This window comes from Urocitellus parryii, chromosome Y (genome assembly GCF_045843805.1).
Source record: "Urocitellus parryii isolate mUroPar1 chromosome Y, mUroPar1.hap1, whole genome shotgun sequence".
Lineage (NCBI taxonomy): Eukaryota > Metazoa > Chordata > Mammalia > Rodentia > Sciuridae > Urocitellus > Urocitellus parryii.
Window position 1 is genome coordinate 45,756,310 of NC_135548.1, and position 21,636 is coordinate 45,777,945.

Sequence of the window (21,636 nt, forward strand, 5' to 3'; positions counted from 1 at the left end):
GGGCAATGCAAGGAACCTGCATGATACCAGAGGCTCACTTCTCTCTTCTCATGTCTTCTGGAAAGGATTCGTTAATGCTTCCTGCAAGGTGAAGCAGAAGCCTGCATCCCCAGCTGCACAGAAGTGTTTTAGGGCACTGTCTCCCTTAAAACCCAAAAATAAAAAAAAACAGGTCATTCAACAGGCACATGGATTCGAGTACATGTTCAATGATCCCTCCTCCCTGGAGCCTTCCACATGCCCATCTTCCACATTCACAGAGCAATGCTTGGCCATTCTCAAGACCAGGAGACCATGATGCTCCTCACCAGGAAGTCAATAAGGAACATGAAGAGAGCAGCATGGATTGCAGAAGGTGGCACATCAAGGATCTTCAGCTCTGCTGCTAGAACACAAGAGCTTAACTTCAGTATTGACTTTTTGCCAACTACCAAGTACGATAGCAGTGTCAAGCCCAATATGCAGATATGCAAGTAGTAGGTGACACCCCGCATCCATTCACAAAAGTGGGCAACATCTGCATCAGAACAAGGAAGTATCTTACCCTTACTCATAAAAATCATCAGAAACAAAATAAAATGGATGCAAGACTTCTCATTTCACTATTAGGTAGCTGTTGGAATTCCCTATTAAATAATACCTCCTCCAAAATAAAAAGTATCTCAGACATGTGTCAACTATTCAATGGATGACATTTTAAAAACTATGGACTTTACTTAATATTTATGTATGCTATATCCCTGCCTAAGGCTCTATGAGAAAGGAGCACATAGAATTGGATCTTTGAAAATCTCACATTTGCTGATAAATATTACTGCTGATCTCAGGCATGGCGAAGTGAAAAGTGGGACTTTGGATATTCCAAGAATGCTATGTTGTGGGATTGGTGTCCCTGATTCATACATAGCATATGGTTTCTATGAAATCCAGTGAGGGAGCAGGAGTAACGAAGCTGATTGCACAGATGACCTCAGGGAATACTGACAGATAGGCCAAATGAAAAATATGCTCCAGCTAACCATTGGTATTTGGGCTTCTGATCCCAGTCCTGTTTTTAAAAAAGGTGCAGACAGGCAGTGTTCATTAAAAACTGTCTACCATGTAAAAGTGGGTAATTTAAATGGCATCTAGTTACACATCTGATAGAATGGTCTGGCAACATATGAATTTCATTCTAACAACAACAACAACAACAACAAAACATAGAAAATGAGACATAAAGATAAAACCTTGTCTTCACCAGGATGCCTCAAAATAGGTTTTATTTGGCTCATGCCAATAAATATCTTTCAATAGAATTTCTGATTTCTGATTGAATCCATTCAACTTCATACTGCACAGATCACAAGGTTTTCTTTACAGAATATTCTCTTCTTCTTCTTAAAGCCTCACATAGAAAATGTCTCACAGGACATAGGAGGGGAATGACCCAAAGGATGAGAGAATGGCTGGAACCGTTCTCAAATGTGCCCATGTAGCCTAAAGTTTGAAGGCATCTAATTGTACTCTAAAACAATTATGAACCTATTCGATCCATTATTAATAAATATCACCACTTTACCACTTGAACCAAATCACAGAAAATTGGAAACAGATGATCATTGGCTTTGATACCTTTACTTCTGTTTCATTACTCAGAGTCGATCAACTCTATACTTCAAGTGACACAGATTTATTACAGAATGCCTAAGATCCTAAGGATCTATTTTAGCTGAGCCCATGGTATTGCTTCATTATTTTATTATTTTGTAAGTAATAAAAAATAACTTCATGTTGGATGATATATTCAAGGCATGAATATATCATCCAACATTGTTCTTCCCAAAATATTAGCCCAATTTCTGCGTGCGCTCACTTACTGTTCAGGAATTTTACTAATTGTTTGAAGGTTCTAGAGGACCTGTTAGACTCCTAATGGACAAACCATACAACATACTCCAGAGAACGGACGAGTGCCATAAGAAGAAAATAAGGTCAGCCTACAGCAATGGGCAGCTGCCTGCCCTCGGCTGGGAGGAGCCCTGGCCATGGCACCAGGGCTGCTGGGCAGCAGAAGCCTCCACAGCCCTGCAGGGAGCCTGGAGCACAGCTCTGCCTAACCATGCTCAGCCCTGGACAGATGCACATGAGTTCCCATCACAGGCTCGAGTGTGACAGTCCCAGGTGCATGCCTGTCATGCCAGCCACCAGGGAGGCTGAGGCAAGAGGAACATTTGAGGTCAGCCTTGGCAACTTAGACCCCGAGGCAAAGGGGAAATACTTTTACAGGGGTCTCTGAGGGTGTAGCTCAGGTAGGTCACTTGCCTCACAGGCTCAAGGCCCTGGGTTCAATCCCCAGAACCCACGTACACACAAAAAGTGAACTTGGAATATTGTTTAAAATGATGGGTCAGGTACACACAAGGACTTCAATATGACCTCTCAGAGGAGCTCAATTTGAGATCAGACTGAACAAAAGACCACCTGGACCATTGACTCAGTGTCTGAAACCCTCTGTGAGCATGGGAAGCACTGCTGGCAAGACACCAGAGGGCCAAAGCACTTGTGCCCCCTGCAGGGGCGTCTCTTGTCTACCGCCAAAGACTGTTCCCCTCCTGGGGCAGCTGAGAGCAAGCTGGGCCTTGGAGCAAGGACTAGTGCTTTAGATATAGACTATGCAAGCAAGGGGCAATGTCTTTAATAAAACTAAAATTAAAAAGTCACATTGAAAAAATTTTAAAAAGAAGAAAATAAGGTCAAGTAGAGGAAGCCCATTTTCACAGGAAAAATTCCCCCAGTGAAAAGCATCAGAATAGATACCAAGAAAAATACCAACAAAAACAGTGTGCTCCCACTATGTATCTACTCAACATGCAAAAGTTAGAAAGCTAGATAATACAATCCTGGCCACAGGTAGAGCTATGCAGAAGAGCCACCTGGCAGTGCTTAGTCAAAGAAGTAAACATGCACACTTTGACCTAGAAATTCCACCTGTGTGTAAACCAGGCGGTGCTTAAGCAGTTTCACAAGGGGACATGCACAGGGAAATTTATCCTCAGGTTCTTATAGAGTTGTCTGTGCTTACAGGGAGTTGATGGTTGTCAAGATGCCCACAGCTGCGAAAGTCAAAAGCTAAAAAAATAATAGATGCCAACGTGGATATATTAATAATCCCGTATCTATGATCACCTTCATAAGGTAGCTTCCCAACTTCTGTGTGGAAGTGTGTTTCTCCTTGGCCCTTACACTGTTGTGGAGACCACTAGGAGTTCAGCTTTGTGCAGGATCATCTGACCTGGACTTTTGGCAAGACCTGTACAGCCCTCACACATGCTCAGATGCTACAGGACTTTTCAGACCAGTCCAGACAACAGTAGGCATCCATTCATTGTCTGCACTCTACAGATTCCTAGATGCACGACATTCATTACCATCAAATGCAGAATTTTCATCAAAAACTAATATATATATATATATATATATATATATATATCATTCCAATCTGAATCAAGAAAATCGGAAATATCCCCAAATCCAAAGAGTGGATCCCCATTGTGATGCTACAAGTTGAAAATTCCACAGCTGACCTCATGGGATGGTTCACAGTCAAAAGACAGCTGCATGAAAAATATTACATGACCTTCCTGCTATGTGAAAAGTGGCATGTGAAGTACACATGCATGTCTTCCTCAGACATGGGTTCATTTGCAAGACACCTTGTGCAATTGAAAATACTCCAAAAGGGGAGAAATCAGAACCATGTCTCCAAAGTATTTCAGCAGAGACCAACTCCATCTGTCTATCTATCTCTCAGTGAGTGTGTGTGCTCTTGTGTGTGTTTGTGTGTCTTTGTTTGTGTTTGTACCATCATAGCTGATACTTCATTGCCCCCATTGGAAAACTGACTCAGATAATGCCATCTGCCAAACTCCTAAAAACCAAAGTTCTTGCTGATAGAATGAAACATTCCTTCCTGTTGGTTTGGATGTGTCCTTTAGGAATCACTGCTACATTTAGTATACTCAAATCATCACAGTATATCAGGTAACAAAAACATATATATTTTAAAATAATAATATATTAATGGAAACAACAAATACAGGATAGAGTAACAACTGTGTTACTAAACAAGGTCAAGGACAATGGCAAACTATAGATTCAAACTTTGAAGAAAATCGTAATCAATGTAAATATTCCTGGGCTGCCTCAGCCCCGCCCAGGCACACAGCAACAGAATGGTTTTGCAAGCATCCTCAGGAGGGCTGGAGCCTTCTTTCCAGGACGAGAGGAAGGTTGAGGCTGGATCCACCCATCATTCTTTTGGGAGAGGCTCCTTTTCCCCAGCACAAAGTTGGATTTTTTGTGAGGATTCTTGGCATAAAATACGTTGGCCTCTGCTGGAATCCTCAGCTCTGGGGAGAGAGGGGTGTACAAAAAGAAGGTGGCACTCAGGAGGTGCTCCCTAGGACACGCCAACATCTGAGAGCCTGTGCCAGAAAAGGCCAGAGCCACACACCTGAGAGCTCTCCAATTCAGCACCAATACCAACAACGACAGCCTCCACAGTCCTCCCTGAGGAAGAACTAGGCAGAGCACTTCAACAGACCTAATGTCTGTTCCTACCGAAGGCTTTGGACTCCAGAATATCTCAGGTCCTCTTGCATCTGCCAAAGCACACCACTAGGGTTTGCATCTGAAATCTCCCACAAAAGGTTCCTGTGCCGAAGATTCAGTCCCCACATGAGCCATCTTCATAGGTGGGTTTGGAGGGAAGCACTGGATGGTGAGTGCTCTGATGTCAACATGAAATTCTCATTCAAGATGAATACACTACTGGGGGGTGGGAGGGACTGGAAGAAAGGTTGAGCATGGTTGGAGTAAGACCTAAACAGGGTTGTGCCCTGGGCAACAGTACCTTGTTCCTGTTGGCTCCACTGAATCCTCATTCTCCAAGGAGAGGTCCTCCCTCTCCATCTTTCTCTCTCTCCCTCTCTGCCAGCCTCGTTCTCTCTCTCCCAGTCTATGCCTTTGTGGCAAGGGCTGAGGAGCTCTCCACTGCCACACACTAGAGCTTTATGGACAGCCTCAGTGCACAACCAAAGAGAAAGCTATGAAACCCAGAGAAAAAAGGCCTAGGATTCCTCCTCTGAGTTATTTTCCTCAAGTATGGCCACAGTGAGGACAGGCTGACCAGCGCGGATACCACGTTAGAGCCATGCTTCTGCGTTGGTGGAGCCCGCCTCCATGTGAACCAGGCTTCTGAGAATGGAGGCCACATTCCAAATACTGCCCTACTGAGAACAATGGTTCCAAAGACCAGCAAAGGGACTGCTTCCCTCCAACATGGCGTATGGCCCAGTGGTGCCATGACCCCGAGTGGGGGAATACAACAGCCGCTTCTCCTTCCTCTGAACATGTGTTTCCTGTCGCCCTCCTCTAACCTAGAGCCTGTTCTCCATCCCTTCTGGGTTGGATGTGGAGATCTCTGCTATGAATTTCTTAGGCTACCAAGGCCCCAGACAGACTTCCTCTTCCATAGACTCTACTAACCTAACAGTAGGTTAAGATAGGAGACAAGTGATCCTAGAACTCATAGGGATGGTGGTCTTCAGGGTACATAGGCTGGGATAATGGCTGCTGTGGTGTTTGGCTCACAAAAACCAACCAACCAACCAACGAAAAAGCGCTGGCATTATTATCAGATGAGCTCTGTGGCTACGTGCTCAGGAAGCCCTCATCTGACTTTAGTTAGGGATCACAACCTGGCTATTGTGATCACTCCTTGCCTAGTGGACTCAGGTGCGTAAGACCATGGAATTTATGCAAAAACAGATGATTCAGGCTGTCTCCCAGGCTGTGTTTTCTTCCCAATTTCATCCTGTTACTGCTTGCTAGAATCCTGGCAATGCTCTGCCCAGGCAGTGGTTTTTTGGTCACACAGAAGGCTTTCAATAGTACTGCTTCAGTCCACAAAATGCCAGTTCCCTCTTTAGCCCATGCATTCCCATGTTCCTTTGAAACCACTCCTATCCCAGACCATGAAAACATACTGCTCCTGGAGAGAGGCTTTCCTCCTCACTCCTCAAAGATGTCAGCTTTGGATGCCTGTTCATGTCCAGGGGAGGGCACCTGGTGGGGAGCCGCAATATCCACCGGGGTATACCATTGGACCTCAAGACCTTCCACCAGCAGAAGTGCAGTTGGCTTTGTGCACGAACCCAACACACCTGTTGGAGTGTTCTTGGGGGTCAGAGACTACTCTTTGTTGCTAAGAGTTGACCTGAGTCCACATCCTGACCCTTGCTCTCTGCTATCTGATTGTCTCACTTACTCTGACGGCGAGAGATGATTTGGCCCAGCTCATAATCCTCTGGATTCTCCTCAGTAAGGAAGTGTAGGTCGAGGGCGCTGCGGATGACGACAGGAGCCCTATCGTGGCAGGTCACCTGGAGCAGCATGGGAGACAGGCCTTCAGGAAATGGGCCTTGAAGTGACTACTCAAGGACAGTGGGCAGGGGCATTCTGGAGGCACCTCCACTCTAAATACAAGGGCAACATCCATGACCCTACTACCCGAGGCTGACCTCCTGCTCATCGTGTGGGCTCTTCCCACAGGCTACTAGCCCAATCCTTGTACATAGGACTTCCTGGGCCTGCCATTGCTCTTTGTGGAGCTGCACTCCTCTCGGAGTGAAAGGACCCCACTACCTGCATACAGATGCAATCTCATCCCACAAGTTGGGAGGAATGGGACAATAGCCTCCAAGATCCCAGGTCTGCCCGAGGATGCAGGCGGCATTGGGAATGGCCTAGGCACAAAACCTAGAGGCTTTGGTCTGGATTGCCAGGGCCAAAAACAGACCCAGGAACATGACCACACACAGGAGAGCTGAAAGATAGCCACGAGAGCTCCTGGCCTCCAGAGGCTCAGTGCTGGCTGGGATGTAGGAGGGCACCTCATCCGGCAAGGGTGGTCATTGGGTTACCTGGACATTTAGTGTGCTTGCTCCACATCCATATCGACTCTGCAGAGAGACTCTCTCAGCTCCTTGTTCAAGGAACATGGAGAACCTCACACTGCTGTCCTCCTCCATAGACGTCAGCATCCCATACAAGGGAACCTGCAACCTAGTTCCTGTCCTATTCTCATCTGTCACCCATACCTGTCCCTGCCCTTCTGGACTGCATGCTGCCACCTGACACACAGACTCCCTCAGACATGGCAGTGGACAAGCTGCTGCACTCGCTCATCTCAGCTCCAGCTCTTCACACTGACCTCTCCCTTCTTGATTCCCATCTATCCTCCTGATCATCCAGAAGCTCCAAATTCAAGAGGGCATGAGTAGTCCATGGTATTGGACCAGTGTCTGCTCCCCACCCAGGTGTAAGCACCACGGGACACCCCTGCTCCCAGGCTTACCAGAACACTCTTGGCCATCTCTGGACTTTGTGTTTCTAAGTGGACACGAATTAAGCAGGTGTCTCCCACCTGCTTGTGGGAAAGCGGCCTGGAGGACTTGCAGGTTGATTCTGAGAACTGTGGGTGATGGAACATCAGCAAACCCAGAAACAGAAAGCCATCCCAGACTGTCAGTTGGCTCTATGGGCTTCCAGCAAATATGTCCAGGTGCTGAGGCTTCTTATTTCCTCAGGTCGGAGTGGAATGGCAGCACATGCACAGCTTGAATAAGGTAGGTGTTTACCTCCTTTCCCTTGACCTGGGGGCGTTTCCTCACCATGAAAGATTGTATTCCCAGATTCATGGACAGACACACGAGTGAGTGGTCAGAGACCTTGATTTCTGCAGAGCGAAGTGGAGAGAATTGTTAGGTGGCACTCAAGGATTATACCACAAAACACCCACAACCCCTGAGAGTCTCCGCCAGGCCCATCACACTTTGGTATTTTGGGGCCAAGGCCCACTTTCTCTTGGCTGTCAGTTATCCTGAGCCCACTGTGGATCATGTCTCCCCACTGTCTGATTGTCCTACTTACTCTCATCCTCAGACATCATATACAGCAGCTCAAAGTTGTCCACATCCTCATGCTGCAACAAATTTTGGTCCAAGGCCCTGCGGATGAGGCTTGTCACCGTCTCCTGAAAGGTCACCTGGATCAGGGTGGGACAAATGTCATCAGAGAATGGCTTTTAGAAGAGCTACCCAGAAGACTGTGGTCAAACATTCAGGAGAAATCTCAGCTACATATACAAGGGCACAATCTTGTTATCCTGCTACCTGAGTGTGTCCTCCATATACCACCTGGGTTCTTGCAATGTGCTACTAGAACAATCCTGGTACAAATATCTGCCTGTACCTGCCATCTCCCCTCCCCCTGGGGAGCCACATTCCACTCATGTCAAAGGACCAAACTGCCTATGCACAGACACACTCTCATCTCACTGAGATGAGAGCAATGGGCCAGGGATCTGCGCACCAAGTGTGATCTGGGATGCAGGCTGCCTTTGTGGGTGGAAGAGGCAGATGCACTGAAAATTTGGGTCCTGACTGCCACGACACAAAACAGACTCAGATACAAGAGTGTGCACTTGAGTGCTTCATGATAGCTTTGAGAGGCCCTGGCCTCTGGAAGCTCGGTGCGGGTCTGGTTGTAATGATGTACTTGACTCAGCACTGGCAGTCACTGAACATGTCTCCTCTGCAGCTGGACACCTGCAGCATTAGAGTGTCTACTGCACATCCATAGAAATTCTGCCAAGAACCCCTTTAGCTCCGTATTTACATACATGCAAAGCCTAACATTCCGAAGCTTTGGCATGACCCCCCAGGTGATCCGGACCCCAAATTCCTACACCTAGTCATGCTAAGGAGGATCTCTTCCCTGCCACCAGGAACACATCCCCTCCTACACATGTGACAAGTCACTGCCACCTCCTCTGCTCCAACTTCACTCATTGAGAATACCAAGTTCTAGGCACTGCAGCCTGCACCCTGGACATATCTCTGCCTTCATCTGTCCACAGCACTTCCGTCTGCACTTCTGGCCTGCAAAACCCACAATACACAGGCCCACTCACCACTGAAGCTGGGCATGCTGATGCTCTCCCTCCTCAGGTCAAGCCCTTAAGACGGACCTCTCTCTTCTTTATTTCCCACCATAGCCCTGGGGTTGGCTGTGTCTCCTGCCTTCCACTGTGTGGACACCCAGGAGGCAGCCCTGCTGTCGGGCTTACCGGGATGCGCTTTGTCTCCCTCAGGCTCTGTCCCTCTAGGAGGACGTGAACAACGCGGCTGTCTTCCACCTGCTCGCTGGAGTGAAGCAGTGAGGAGCTGCTACTCACAGCTGCTGGGGTCCTGGATGCCACTGCCACAGAAGGTTCCAAGAACTGTGGGGGATGACAACATCAGCAAAGCCCAGCAACTGCACCCCACCCAGCCTGGCAGTTGGCTCTGTGGGCATTCTACAACATCCATCCAGAACCTGAGGTTCTTGTCCCCTTGGAGGATGTGGAGTGGCACCAGGAGTAAAGACTGAAGAAGGTGGCTGTTTTGGGAACAAGAGATCCAGCACCTGCTGGGTGGGGATGAAATCCCAGGAGATTAACCCCATGTTGCTGCTGAAATGTAGGTTCCTCCCACAAATGACAGGCAGGAGCTCATTCCTAAGCTGGTCCTGCCTGTAAGGTTCAAGGCTCTGAACCCTGAAGGGCTCCTCCGTGTTCTGATCATTTTCACCCTGGGTTGGGACCAAGAATGGTGGGTTCAAAATGGAAATGGTGACAAACAGAAAAATGACTTGTGCCAATACACTAGAGTCAAAGCACAATGGGACAGTTCCCATCAGTACAAACACACACACACACACACACACACACACACACACACACACAGAGTCAGAATAGGAGTCCTGGGCCATTCATCAGGGATCAGACTAGAGGGCCTGCTGGGCTCACCTGCCCTGTGCTACTCACTGTTACTCTTGAGCTCCTCTGCGACAATCGCCAGAGGCTCTGGCGTCTAAGATGAAGCCTCACCCAGTGTATCCACAAAAGGGCTAGTTGGCCCCCCTGAGATTCCTGGGAGCCTGAGGCTCGGCATTGTCTGCAACCACAGGAGAACATCCTTCTCCCTCCAGTGGCTCCAACCAAGTGAGCTCGGATGGCTTGGTCAGTGAAGTGGGTGCCTGGATACCAGGGTTCCATGTTCTGTTTGATCCATTGTCAAGGCAATGATGTCATTTCCTGTGCCCATACCTGAGCCTCTTTTCACATAAGACCACTTTCAACAGCCCTATGGGCTGCCGATTTCTCCTCCATGCCTACCCATCTCAGGTGCGCAGGTGTTCACCAACAACTACCCAAACATCCCCACCAGCATCTGCCCTGCTTGGTGCCACTAGAGTTCCAGCTTGGAGCCTTCAAAAATGCATTCACAACCAGTCCTTCCCTCTCAGCAGCTTTTGGACCCTGGTCCCATCATTGTGCAACTCATGGTGTGCCCAGTCTTTTCTGGAAAGTAGGGTAGCATCTAATCTCTAGGGTTTATTGTGTCTATTGGCCCATAACACCCTCTGTTCTCTCTGAAACCAGAGATGGGACTCACAGGTGGCTAAAGCACAAATGTAGAGATGGGATAATCACAAGAAAGGGAGAGACAAAGAATGCACCCTAACTCCATCAGGCCTGTGTCCCACACAGGGACATGGCCAATGTCCGTCCCATCGTGGCTGCAGTTCCCTCTCTACACCATGGCAAGTTGGAGGGGACTGAGATGCAGAGGCTGCTCCACTCTGCCATACAACTTCCCAAGGCTTCTCCTAAGATTTCAAAAGGGCCAAGTGTGTCTAGTGTTGGGGTCTCACAGAGACTCCGAGGTACCACAGCATCCTGCTGCCCAGAACCGGTTCACCCCTCACCTCAAGGGGGCTCAGCCTCTGGATTCATGGGAATTGAAGTGGGTACAGGTGATGGGATATCACCTCCAAGACTGAGTTATGCCAAGTCCATGACCCCTGTCTGCATCCCTGTCTCCAGCACCACTCCCCCCTCTCTCTTTCCTCCTCAGAGCAAACAAATCCATTTAGCAAGTGTGTCCTGTGATAAAGACATGACGGTCACCCATCCTCTCATTACAAAAACACTGAGGCTCAGCCAACATGGATCCTACAGGGAACACAGGCATAAACTCAGACTCCGATCCTCCCAGCCGAGCCTCAGTGGAGCCTGGACTCCCAGCCTCCTGAGTCAAGGAAACAGAGGTTCCTAGCCAAGCCACCTTGGATGCAGCCACACACAAACTGAACTCATCAATGCCCCTTGCTCTCAGTTGTGAGTAAGAGGGGAAGTGGTGTTTCACAACCCTGGACATCAAGTGCAGTCTCCAGGCTTTGGGGTGTGCCCTGGCCTCTGTCTATCTGCCCAGGCTCTCCAACCCACACTGGCCTCTTACCCAACCTCCTCCTAGGGCCAAACTCAATCCTGCCTCTCAATTTCTGCTGCCTTCCCCAACACACTGCTCCCCAAAATGAGCAGGGCTGGCTCTCGGTTATCATGCTGGTGCCAGCAGCAATGCCACCCCACTGACATAATTCTGAGTCCCAACCTAGGCACTCCAGCTGTCTTTGCCACACCTGGCCTGTTTGGGCTCTGGCTCTTGCTCTTTTCTTTCATGTGCATGTGTTTTGAGGTTTTGAGTTTCTCCCACTGCAGAACTGCAGCTGTGGCAGGGTAGAGCTCATGAGGGTGACATTCTGAGCCACATCCAATCCCATCAGGACTGTTCACTGGGGTGACTGCTGGAACACAGTGATGAGTGAACACATGGGAGGTGGTTGGACCCACCTTGCCTCTGAGTGGCTTCCTTTCAGGACAGGAATGTAGGCATGGGAGCCCCTGGCGTAGGATGCTTTGCACAAGGCGTGACCATGGGCTCTCTTTCCTGGCAAAAATGGCTCCACTCAGCATGGAGAGCACTGTCATTCCTGGTGGCTAACAACAGCCCTGGACCCCAGAAAGGAACCCACACTCAAGATTAACGTCTGAGTGTGCGTGTCCTCGAGGAAATGAGGTCTCCTGATCCCAGGTGCAAAGGGGTAAGTCCTCTAACTCCAGGGGCCATGAAGGGACATCTGAGTTTCCCTTGTCCTTCTTTCCCTCTCTAACTAACCACAGTTAGGACCCTGGCCTCATTCCCCAGTGAGGATCATTAGGCTCCATAAAGGACAGTCTCTAAGATGCTCAGTGGACCAACACCCTCTGCACAACCCATAACCCTATTCACCCAAGAGGCAAGAGGATTTCTATTCAGGAAAACCAGGAAAGGGAGAGCCTTTCTCAAGGACACAAGGACATTAGTGAGTGAGGGAGTGATTAATGGATGGAGAACTATTTCCAACACCAACTTCCAGGAGCATATATGGCCCCCTGGAGAATTCTGCAGTGTGTTGGTGATTAAGGAGAACGTGTGAATTCAGGGGTCACTAGGTCCTCTCAGCCATAAGGAGGGAAACTGCCATAAAGGAACTAGGACAAGGGTGCGAGGAATGCTCACTGGTGGGAGATCGGAAGGAAGGAAAGTGTACTCATTAGAAAAGTGTCGCCTGAAAATTCTTAGCCAGCCAAAAGTCGTGCGAACTTGTGTGGGAAAAGAGTCTTTGCACAGTGATGAAGCTAAGAGCTCACATGATGGAACACAGCATCAACTGGGACCAAATCCAATATCTGATATTCTTGTAGGAAGAGGAGAGTCTGGACCCAGATACCAGGGAGACTGGGGGATACCGGATATGTGAGGTTGGAGCCAGGGCGGGATGCCCATATGGGAACCACAGATCGTGGGCAGCAATAGGAGAGTGGGCAAGGGCTGGGAGAGTTGGGGAGACAGTCCCCTTGAAACCTGGGAGGGGTTATGGCACTGGGACAGCCCAACACCTACTGTGTTGAGCAACTGGAGCTCAACGGAAGACACTTCCTCTGTTGTCGGCCACCCAGTTAACAGAGTTTGGTTGCAGCAGCCTAGGACCCAGCTGAAGGTCTGAGCATGTTGGCCATGCAGGTTGGATCTGGACCACAGACACCCTCATCAGAGATTGTAGGGTCTCAGCCTTGAGGCAAGACAGGCACTAAGTCAGGCCAGGTGGGGAAACGGATAGGCACACACTCTGGGGGCTGGTGCCTGTGTTACTGGGAGCACTTCTGATCGCAATTCCCTGATCTGCTGCCAACACAGGCTACAGAGGAGGGTACAGAAACACAGACCACGGATCTGCCCCACTCAGTGGGCCCAGGCCAACACCACACCCAGCAGCCTCGTGCCATACCCAATGAGTCTCGAAGCGGCCCCCTCTTGCCATCCTGAGAGCTCTTCCCTTCCTCATGTGCCAATAGCTCCCTACTGTCACTGGCAATATCTACTCTGTGAGATGTCAACATCCGTGGGTACTGTTCTCTCATCCCAGGACAGTGTGGTCCCACACACCCTGGTGAAATGGGCCACCTGGAGGCTGGACCTGGAGGTTGTTGAGGCTGATTGGCAGCGGTGGTCTTCTGGCACTTAATATTATTTAAGTTAAAAAAAAACAAAAACAAAAACAAAAAACGGGTCTTGGTGCTCAAAAATGTTTGATTTGCATATTCTCATCCCCTAACCCCAATATTTTCATTATTTCCTCACATATGAAATCTTACTAGCATAATGGTAATTTCGTATTAAACAAAGTGGATTGAAATAACATTGGTAAAAATAATCAATCACCATACTTTCAATTTTTGTTCTGCTTTCCTATTAGAAACCACTTGGATACAAGAGAACAGAGGACAGACTCATGGAAATGCTTGAAATGACAAGAAGCTCCCACTCAAGCTCAGCATTCAGTCCTGGACAGGGTAAGACCAGGCCACTTTGACATCTGTGCCAAAGAGTCTACCAGACAGAATCCTCTGACTGATCCCTGACTGAGCCATAGGAACTGGCTAGAAAAGCCTTCACATCCTCAATACATTCTTCACGTCAGAATACTTGACAACCATTGATATCCATCTCTCGTTAACTTGCTCCCCAGCCAACCATTCTTCAACAAATTCAAAGGAGTAACTCATGCAAGCACACAGAAAGGGGTGTTCACTACACACATCCATGTGCGAAAAAGACAACTGGTATTTCTTGTTTGGGCTATTTCAAATGAAATCCCTTCTGCATGACCTCCACAAACCAAAGGAAAATATTTGTGAAATTCCCACGTAGAAGACAAGATACACTTGCCAAGGAGGCAGTGGCAAGAATTTTGACACTCCAAATGTAGAGTGTGTGTTTAGGAAGCAGTCACAGTTTCCATGAGAGAGTCCCATGAAATCAATTAGGAAGATCCATGCTCTAGCCCTACCATGCAAGTGATGTGACTTGAAAGAGTCACTTAGTCTTAGTAACCATCATCACTAACAACTAAGTCAATGAATAAAGGTCCTCAGGTGCCAAGCTACAAAATGTGGGATGAGCATGGATGAGGATGGGTGGGAGAAGTCTCCAACTCTAACACAATTAGGGAAGGATGTGCTGACCTCAAGTGGCTGGGGGGCTGGGATCCTGCCACAGAGGGGGATTCCAAACCTCACATCCCCTGACCCAGGCCAGAAGACCAGGTAGAGTCCAAGGACCCTGGGGTGGCCCAATGGCAATAAAGGTCAAAAGGAACTAGGGATCTGCCTGGTCCCTCAATCCCCTACTCTGAGCAGGGCTGCATGACGAGGCCAGAGGCCATCCACAGCAATCTGCCTTTACAGGAAAACAGGGACTGCAGGCTGCCTCTGGCTCACTGAATCAGGGTGGTGTTTTCATAAAGCAAGACCACTTCCTCACATTTGACCAGCAGCTCATGTGTTGACAGCACAATGACTGACTTGACTCAGGCCCTGATGAATGAAATAGAAAATTCATAGCAAACCCATCTTTAGCTCTTCCACATCATCAGGGGCTCTGATTCAATTCCGTCCAGAAAGGTGTCTGAAATGATTTCTAAACATGCTGGGGACTCACCTCTGTGTGGAACTTTTCAGGAAAAAGGGGATCAAATCTCATGAAGCAACTCTTCTCTCTTCTAGCCCATGGGCAATGCAAGGAACCTGCATGATACCAGAGGCTCACTTCTCTCTTCTCATGTCTTCTGGAAAGGATTCGTTAATGCTTCCTGCAAGGTGAAGCAGAAGCCTGCATCCCCAGCTGCACAGAAGTGTTTTAGGGCACTGTCTCCCTTAAAACCCAAAAATAAAAAAAAACAGGTCATTCAACAGGCACATGGATTCGAGTACATGTTCAATGATCCCTCCTCCCTGGAGCCTTCCACATGCCCATCTTCCACATTCACAGAGCAATGCTTGGCCATTCTCAAGACCAGGAGACCATGATGCTCCTCACCAGGAAGTCAATAAGGAACATGAAGAGAGCAGCATGGATTGCAGAAGGTGGCACATCAAGGATCTTCAGCTCTGCTGCTAGAACACAAGAGCTTAACTTCAGTATTGACTTTTTGCCAACTACCAAGTACGATAGCAGTGTCAAGCCCAATATGCAGATATGCAAGTAGTAGGTGACACCCCGCATCCATTCACAAAAGTGGGCAACATCTGCATCAGAACAAGGAAGTATCTTACCCTTACTCATAAAAATCATCAGAAACAAAATAAAATGGATGCAAGACTTCTCATTTCACTATTAGGTAGCTGTTGGAATTCCCTATTAAATAATACCTCCTCCAAAATAAAAAGTATCTCAGACATGTGTCAACTATTCAATGGATGACATTTTAAAAACTATGGACTTTACTTAATATTTATGTATGCTATATCCCTGCCTAAGGCTCTATGAGAAAGGAGCACATAGAATTGGATCTTTGAAAATCTCACATTTGCTGATAAATATTACTGCTGATCTCAGGCATGGCGAAGTGAAAAGTGGGACTTTGGATATTCCAAGAATGCTATGTTGTGGGATTGGTGTCCCTGATTCATACATAGCATATGGTTTCTATGAAATCCAGTGAGGGAGCAGGAGTAACGAAGCTGATTGCACAGATGACCTCAGGGAATACTGACAGATAGGCCAAATGAAAAATATGCTCCAGCTAACCATTGGTATTTGGGCTTCTGATCCCAGTCCTGTTTTTAAAAAAGGTGCAGACAGGCAGTGTTCATTAAAAACTGTCTACCATGTAAAAGTGGGTAATTTAAATGGCATCTAGTTACACATCTGATAGAATGGTCTGGCAACATATGAATTTCATTCTAACAACAACAACAACAACAACAAAACATAGAAAATGAGACATAAAGATAAAACCTTGTCTTCACCAGGATGCCTCAAAATAGGTTTTATTTGGCTCATGCCAATAAATATCTTTCAATAGAATTTCTGATTTCTGATTGAATCCATTCAACTTCATACTGCACAGATCACAAGGTTTTCTTTACAGAATATTCTCTTCCTCTTCTTAAAGCCTCACATAGAAAATGTCTCACAGGACATAGGAGGGGAATGACCCAAAGGATGAGAGAATGGCTGGAACCGTTCTCAAATGTGCCCATGTAGCCTAAAGTTTGAAGGCATCTAATTGTACTCTAAAACAATTATGAACCTATTCGATCCGTTATTAATAAATATCACCACTTTACCACTTGAAACAAATCACAGAAAATTGGAAACAGATGATCATTGGCTTTGATACCTTTACTTCTGTTTCATTACTCAGAGTCGATCAACTCTATACTTCAAGTGACACAGATTTATTACAGAATGCCTAAGATCCTAAGGATCTATTTTAGCTCAGCCCATGGTATTGCTTCATTATTTTATTATTTTGTAAGTAATAAAATATAACTTCATGTTGGATGATATATTCAAGCCATGAATATATCATCCAACATTGTTCTTCCCAAAATATTAGCCCAATTTCTGCGCGCGCTCACTTACTGTTCAGGAATTTTACTAATTGTTTGAAGGTTCTAGAGGACCTGTTAGACTCCTAATGGACAAACCATACAACATACTCCAGAGAACGGACGAGTGCCATAAGAAGAAAATAAGGTCAGCCTACAGCAATGGGCAGCTGCCTGCCCTCGGCTGGGAGGAGCCCTGGCCATGGCACCAGGGCTGCTGGGCAGCAGAAGCCTCCACAGCCCTGCAGGGAGCCTGGAGCACAGCTCTGCCTAACCATGCTCAGCCCTGGACAGATGCACATGAGTTCCCATCACAGGCTCGAGTGTGACAGTCCCAGGTGCATGCCTGTCATGCCAGCCACCAGGGAGGCTGAGGCAAGAGGAACGTTTGAGGTCAGCCTTGGCAACTTAGACCCCGAGGCAAAGGGGAAATACTTTTACAGGGGTCTCTGAGGGTGTAGCTCAGGTAGGTCACTTGCCTCACAGGCTCAAGGCCCTGGGTTCAATCCCCAGAACCCACGTACACACAAAAAGTGAACTTGGAATATTGTTTAAAATGATGGGTCAGGTACACACAAGGACTTCAATATGACCTCTCAGAGGAGCTCAATTTGAGATCAGACTGAACAAAAGACCACCTGGACCATTGACTCAGTGTCTGAAACCCTCTGTGAGCATGGGAAGCACTGCTGGCAAGACACCAGAGGGCCAAAGCACTTGTGCCCCCTGCAGGGGCGTCTCTTGTCTACCGCCAAAGACTGTTCCCCTCCTGGGGCAGCTGAGAGCAAGCTGGGCCTTGGAGCAAGGACTAGTGCTTTAGATATAGACTATGCAAGCAAGGGGCAATGTCTTTAATAAAACTAAAATTAAAAAGTCACATTGAAAAAATTTTAAAAAGAAGAAAATAAGGTCAAGTAGAGGAAGCCCATTTTCACAGGAAAAAATCCCCCAGTGAAAAGCATCAGAATAGATACCAAGAAAAATACCAACAAAAACAGTGTGCTCCCACTATGTATCTACTCAACATGCAAAAGTTAGAAAGCTAGATAATACAATCCTGGCCACAGGTAGAGCTATGCAGAAGAGCCACCTGGCAGTGCTTAGTCAAAGAAGTAAACATGCACACTTTGACCTAGAAATTCCACCTGTGTGTAAACCAGGCGGTGCTTAAGCAGTTTCACAAGGGGACATGCACAGGGAAATTTATCCTCAGGTTCTTATAGAGTTGTCTGTGCTTACAGGGAGTTGATGGTTGTCAAGATGCCCACAGCTGCGAAAGTCAAAAGCTAAAAAAATAATAGATGCCAACGTGGATATATTAATAATCCCGTATCTATGATCACCTTCATAAGGTAGCTTCCCAACTTCTGTGTGGAAGTGTGTTTCTCCTTGGCCCTTACACTGTTGTGGAGACCACTAGGAGTTCAGCTTTGTGCAGGATCATCTGACCTGGACTTTTGGCAAGACCTGTACAGCCCTCACACATGCTCAGATGCTACAGGACTTTTCAGACCAGTCCAGACAACAGTAGGCATCCATTCATTGTCTGCACTCTACAGATTCCTAGATGCACGACATTCATTACCATCAAATGCAGAATTTTCATCAAAAACTAATATATATATATATATATATATATATATATATATATATATATATATCATTCCAATCTGAATCAAGAAAATCGGAAATATCCCCAAATCCAAAGAGTGGATCCCCATTGTGATGCTACAAGTTGAAAATTCCACAGCTGACCTCATGGGATGGTTCACAGTCAAAAGACAGCTGCATGAAAAATATTACATGACCTTCCTGCTATGTGAAAAGTGGCATGTGAAGTACACATGCATGTCTTCCTCAGACATGGGTTCATTTGCAAGACACCTTGTGCAATTGAAAATACTCCAAAAGGGGAGAAATCAGAACCATGTCTCCAAAGTATTTCAGCAGAGACCAACTCCATCTGTCTATCTATCTCTCAGTGAGTGTGTGTGCTCTTGTGTGTGTTTGTGTGTCTTTGTTTGTGTTTGTACCATCATAGCTGATACTTCATTGCCCCCATTGGAAAACTGACTCAGATAATGCCATCTGCCAAACTCCTAAAAACCAAAGTTCTTGCTGATAGAATGAAACATTCCTTCCTGTTGGTTTGGATGTGTCCTTTAGGAATCACTGCTACATTTAGTATACTCAAATCATCACAGTATATCAGGTAACAAAAACATATATATTTTAAAATAATAATATATTAATGGAAACAACAAATACAGGATAGAGTAACAACTGTGTTACTAAACAAGGTCAAGGACAATGGCAAACTATAGATTCAAACTTTGAAGAAAATCGTAATCAATGTAAATATTCCTGGGCTGCCTCAGCCCCGCCCAGGCACACAGCAACAGAATGGTTTTGCAAGCATCCTCAGGAGGGCTGGAGCCTTCTTTCCAGGACGAGAGGAAGGTTGAGGCTGGATCCACCCATCATTCTTTTGGGAGAGGCTCCTTTTCCCCAGCACAAAGTTGGATTTTTTGTGAGGATTCTTGGCATAAAATACGTTGGCCTCTGCTGGAATCCTCAGCTCTGGGGAGAGAGGGGTGTACAAAAAGAAGGTGGCACTCAGGAGGTGCTCCCTAGGACACGCCAACATCTGAGAGCCTGTGCCAGAAAAGGCCAGAGCCACACACCTGAGAGCTCTCCAATTCAGCACCAATACCAACAACGACAGCCTCCACAGTCCTCCCTGAGGAAGAACTAGGCAGAGCACTTCAACAGACCTAATGTCTGTTCCTACCGAAGGCTTTGGACTCCAGAATATCTCAGGTCCTCTTGCATCTGCCAAAGCACACCACTAGGGTTTGCATCTGAAATCTCCCACAAAAGGTTCCTGTGCCGAAGATTCAGTCCCCACATGAGCCATCTTCATAGGTGGGTTTGGAGGGAAGCACTGGATGGTGAGTGCTCTGATGTCAACATGAAATTCTCATTCAAGATGAATACACTACTGGGGGGTGGGAGGGACTGGAAGAAAGGTTGAGCATGGTTGGAGTAAGACCTAAACAGGGTTGTGCCCTGGGCAACAGTACCTTGTTCCTGTTGGCTCCACTGAATCCTCATTCTCCAAGGAGAGGTCCTCCCTCTCCATCTTTCTCTCTCTCCCTCTCTGCCAGCCTCGTTCTCTCTCTCCCAGTCTATGCCTTTGTGGCAAGGGCTGAGGAGCTCTCCACTGCCACACACTAGAGCTTTATGGACAGCCTCAGTGCACAACCAAAGAGAAAGCTATGAAACCCAGAGAAAAAAGGCCTAGGATTCCTCCTCTGAGTTATTTTCCTCAAGTATGGCCACAGTGAGGACAGGCTGACCAGCGCGGATACCACGTTAGAGCCATGCTTCTGCGTTGGTGGAGCCCGCCTCCATGTGAACCAGGCTTCTGAGAATGGAGGCCACATTCCAAATACTGCCCTACTGAGAACAATGGTTCCAAAGACCAGCAAAGGGACTGCTTCCCTCCAACATGGTGTATGGCCCAGTGGTGCCATGACCCCGAGTGGGGGAATACAACAGCCGCTTCTCCTTCCTCTGAACATGTGTTTCCTGTCGCCCTCCTCTAACCTAGAGCCTGTTCTCCATCCCTTCTGGGTTGGATGTGGAGATCTCTGCTATGAATTTCTTAGGCTACCAAGGCCCCAGACAGACTTCCTCTTCCATAGACTCTACTAACCTAACAGTAGGTTAAGATAGGAGACAAGTGATCCTAGAACTCATAGGGATGGTGGTCTTCAGGGTACATAGGCTGGGATAATGGCTGCTGTGGTGTTTGGCTCACAAAAACCAACCAACCAACCAACGAAAAAGCGCTGGCATTATTATCAGATGAGCTCTGTGGCTATGTGCTCAGGAAGCCCTCATCTGACTTTAGTTAGGGATCACAACCTGGCTATTGTGATCACTCCTTGCCTAGTGGACTCAGGTGCGTAAGACCATGGAATTTATGCAAAAACAGATGATTCAGGCTGTCTCCCAGGCTGTGTTTTCTTCCCAATTTCATCCTGTTACTGCTTGCTAGAATCCTGGCAATGCTCTGCCCAGGCAGTGGTTTTTTGGTCACACAGAAGGCTTTCAATAGTACTGCTTCAGTCCACAAAATGCCAGTTCCCTCTTTAGCCCATGCATTCCCATGTTCCTTTGAAACCACTCCTATCCCAGACCATGAAAACATACTGCTCCTGGAGAGAGGCTTTCCTCCTCACTCCTCAAAGATGTCAGCTTTGGATGCCTGTTCATGTCCAGGGGAGGGCACCTGGTGGGGAGCCGCAATATCCACCGGGGTATACCATTGGACCTCAAGACCTTCCACCAGCAGAAGTGCAGTTGGCTTTGTGCACGAACCCAACACACCTGTTGGAGTGTTCTTGGGGGTCAGAGACTACTCTTTGTTGCTAAGAGTTGACCTGAGTCCACATCCTGACCCTTGCTCTCTGCTATCTGATTGTCTCACTTACTCTGACGGCGAGAGATGATTTGGCCCAGCTCATAATCCTCTGGATTCTCCTCAGTAAGGAAGTGTAGGTCGAGGGCGCTGCGGATGACGACAGGAGCCCTATCGTGGCAGGTCACCTGGAGCAGCATGGGAGACAGGCCTTCAGGAAATGGGCCTTGAAGTGACTACTCAAGGACAGTGGGCAGGGGCATTCTGGAGGCACCTCCACTCTAAATACAAGGGCAACATCCATGACCCTACTACCCGAGGCTGACCTCCTGCTCATCGTGTGGGC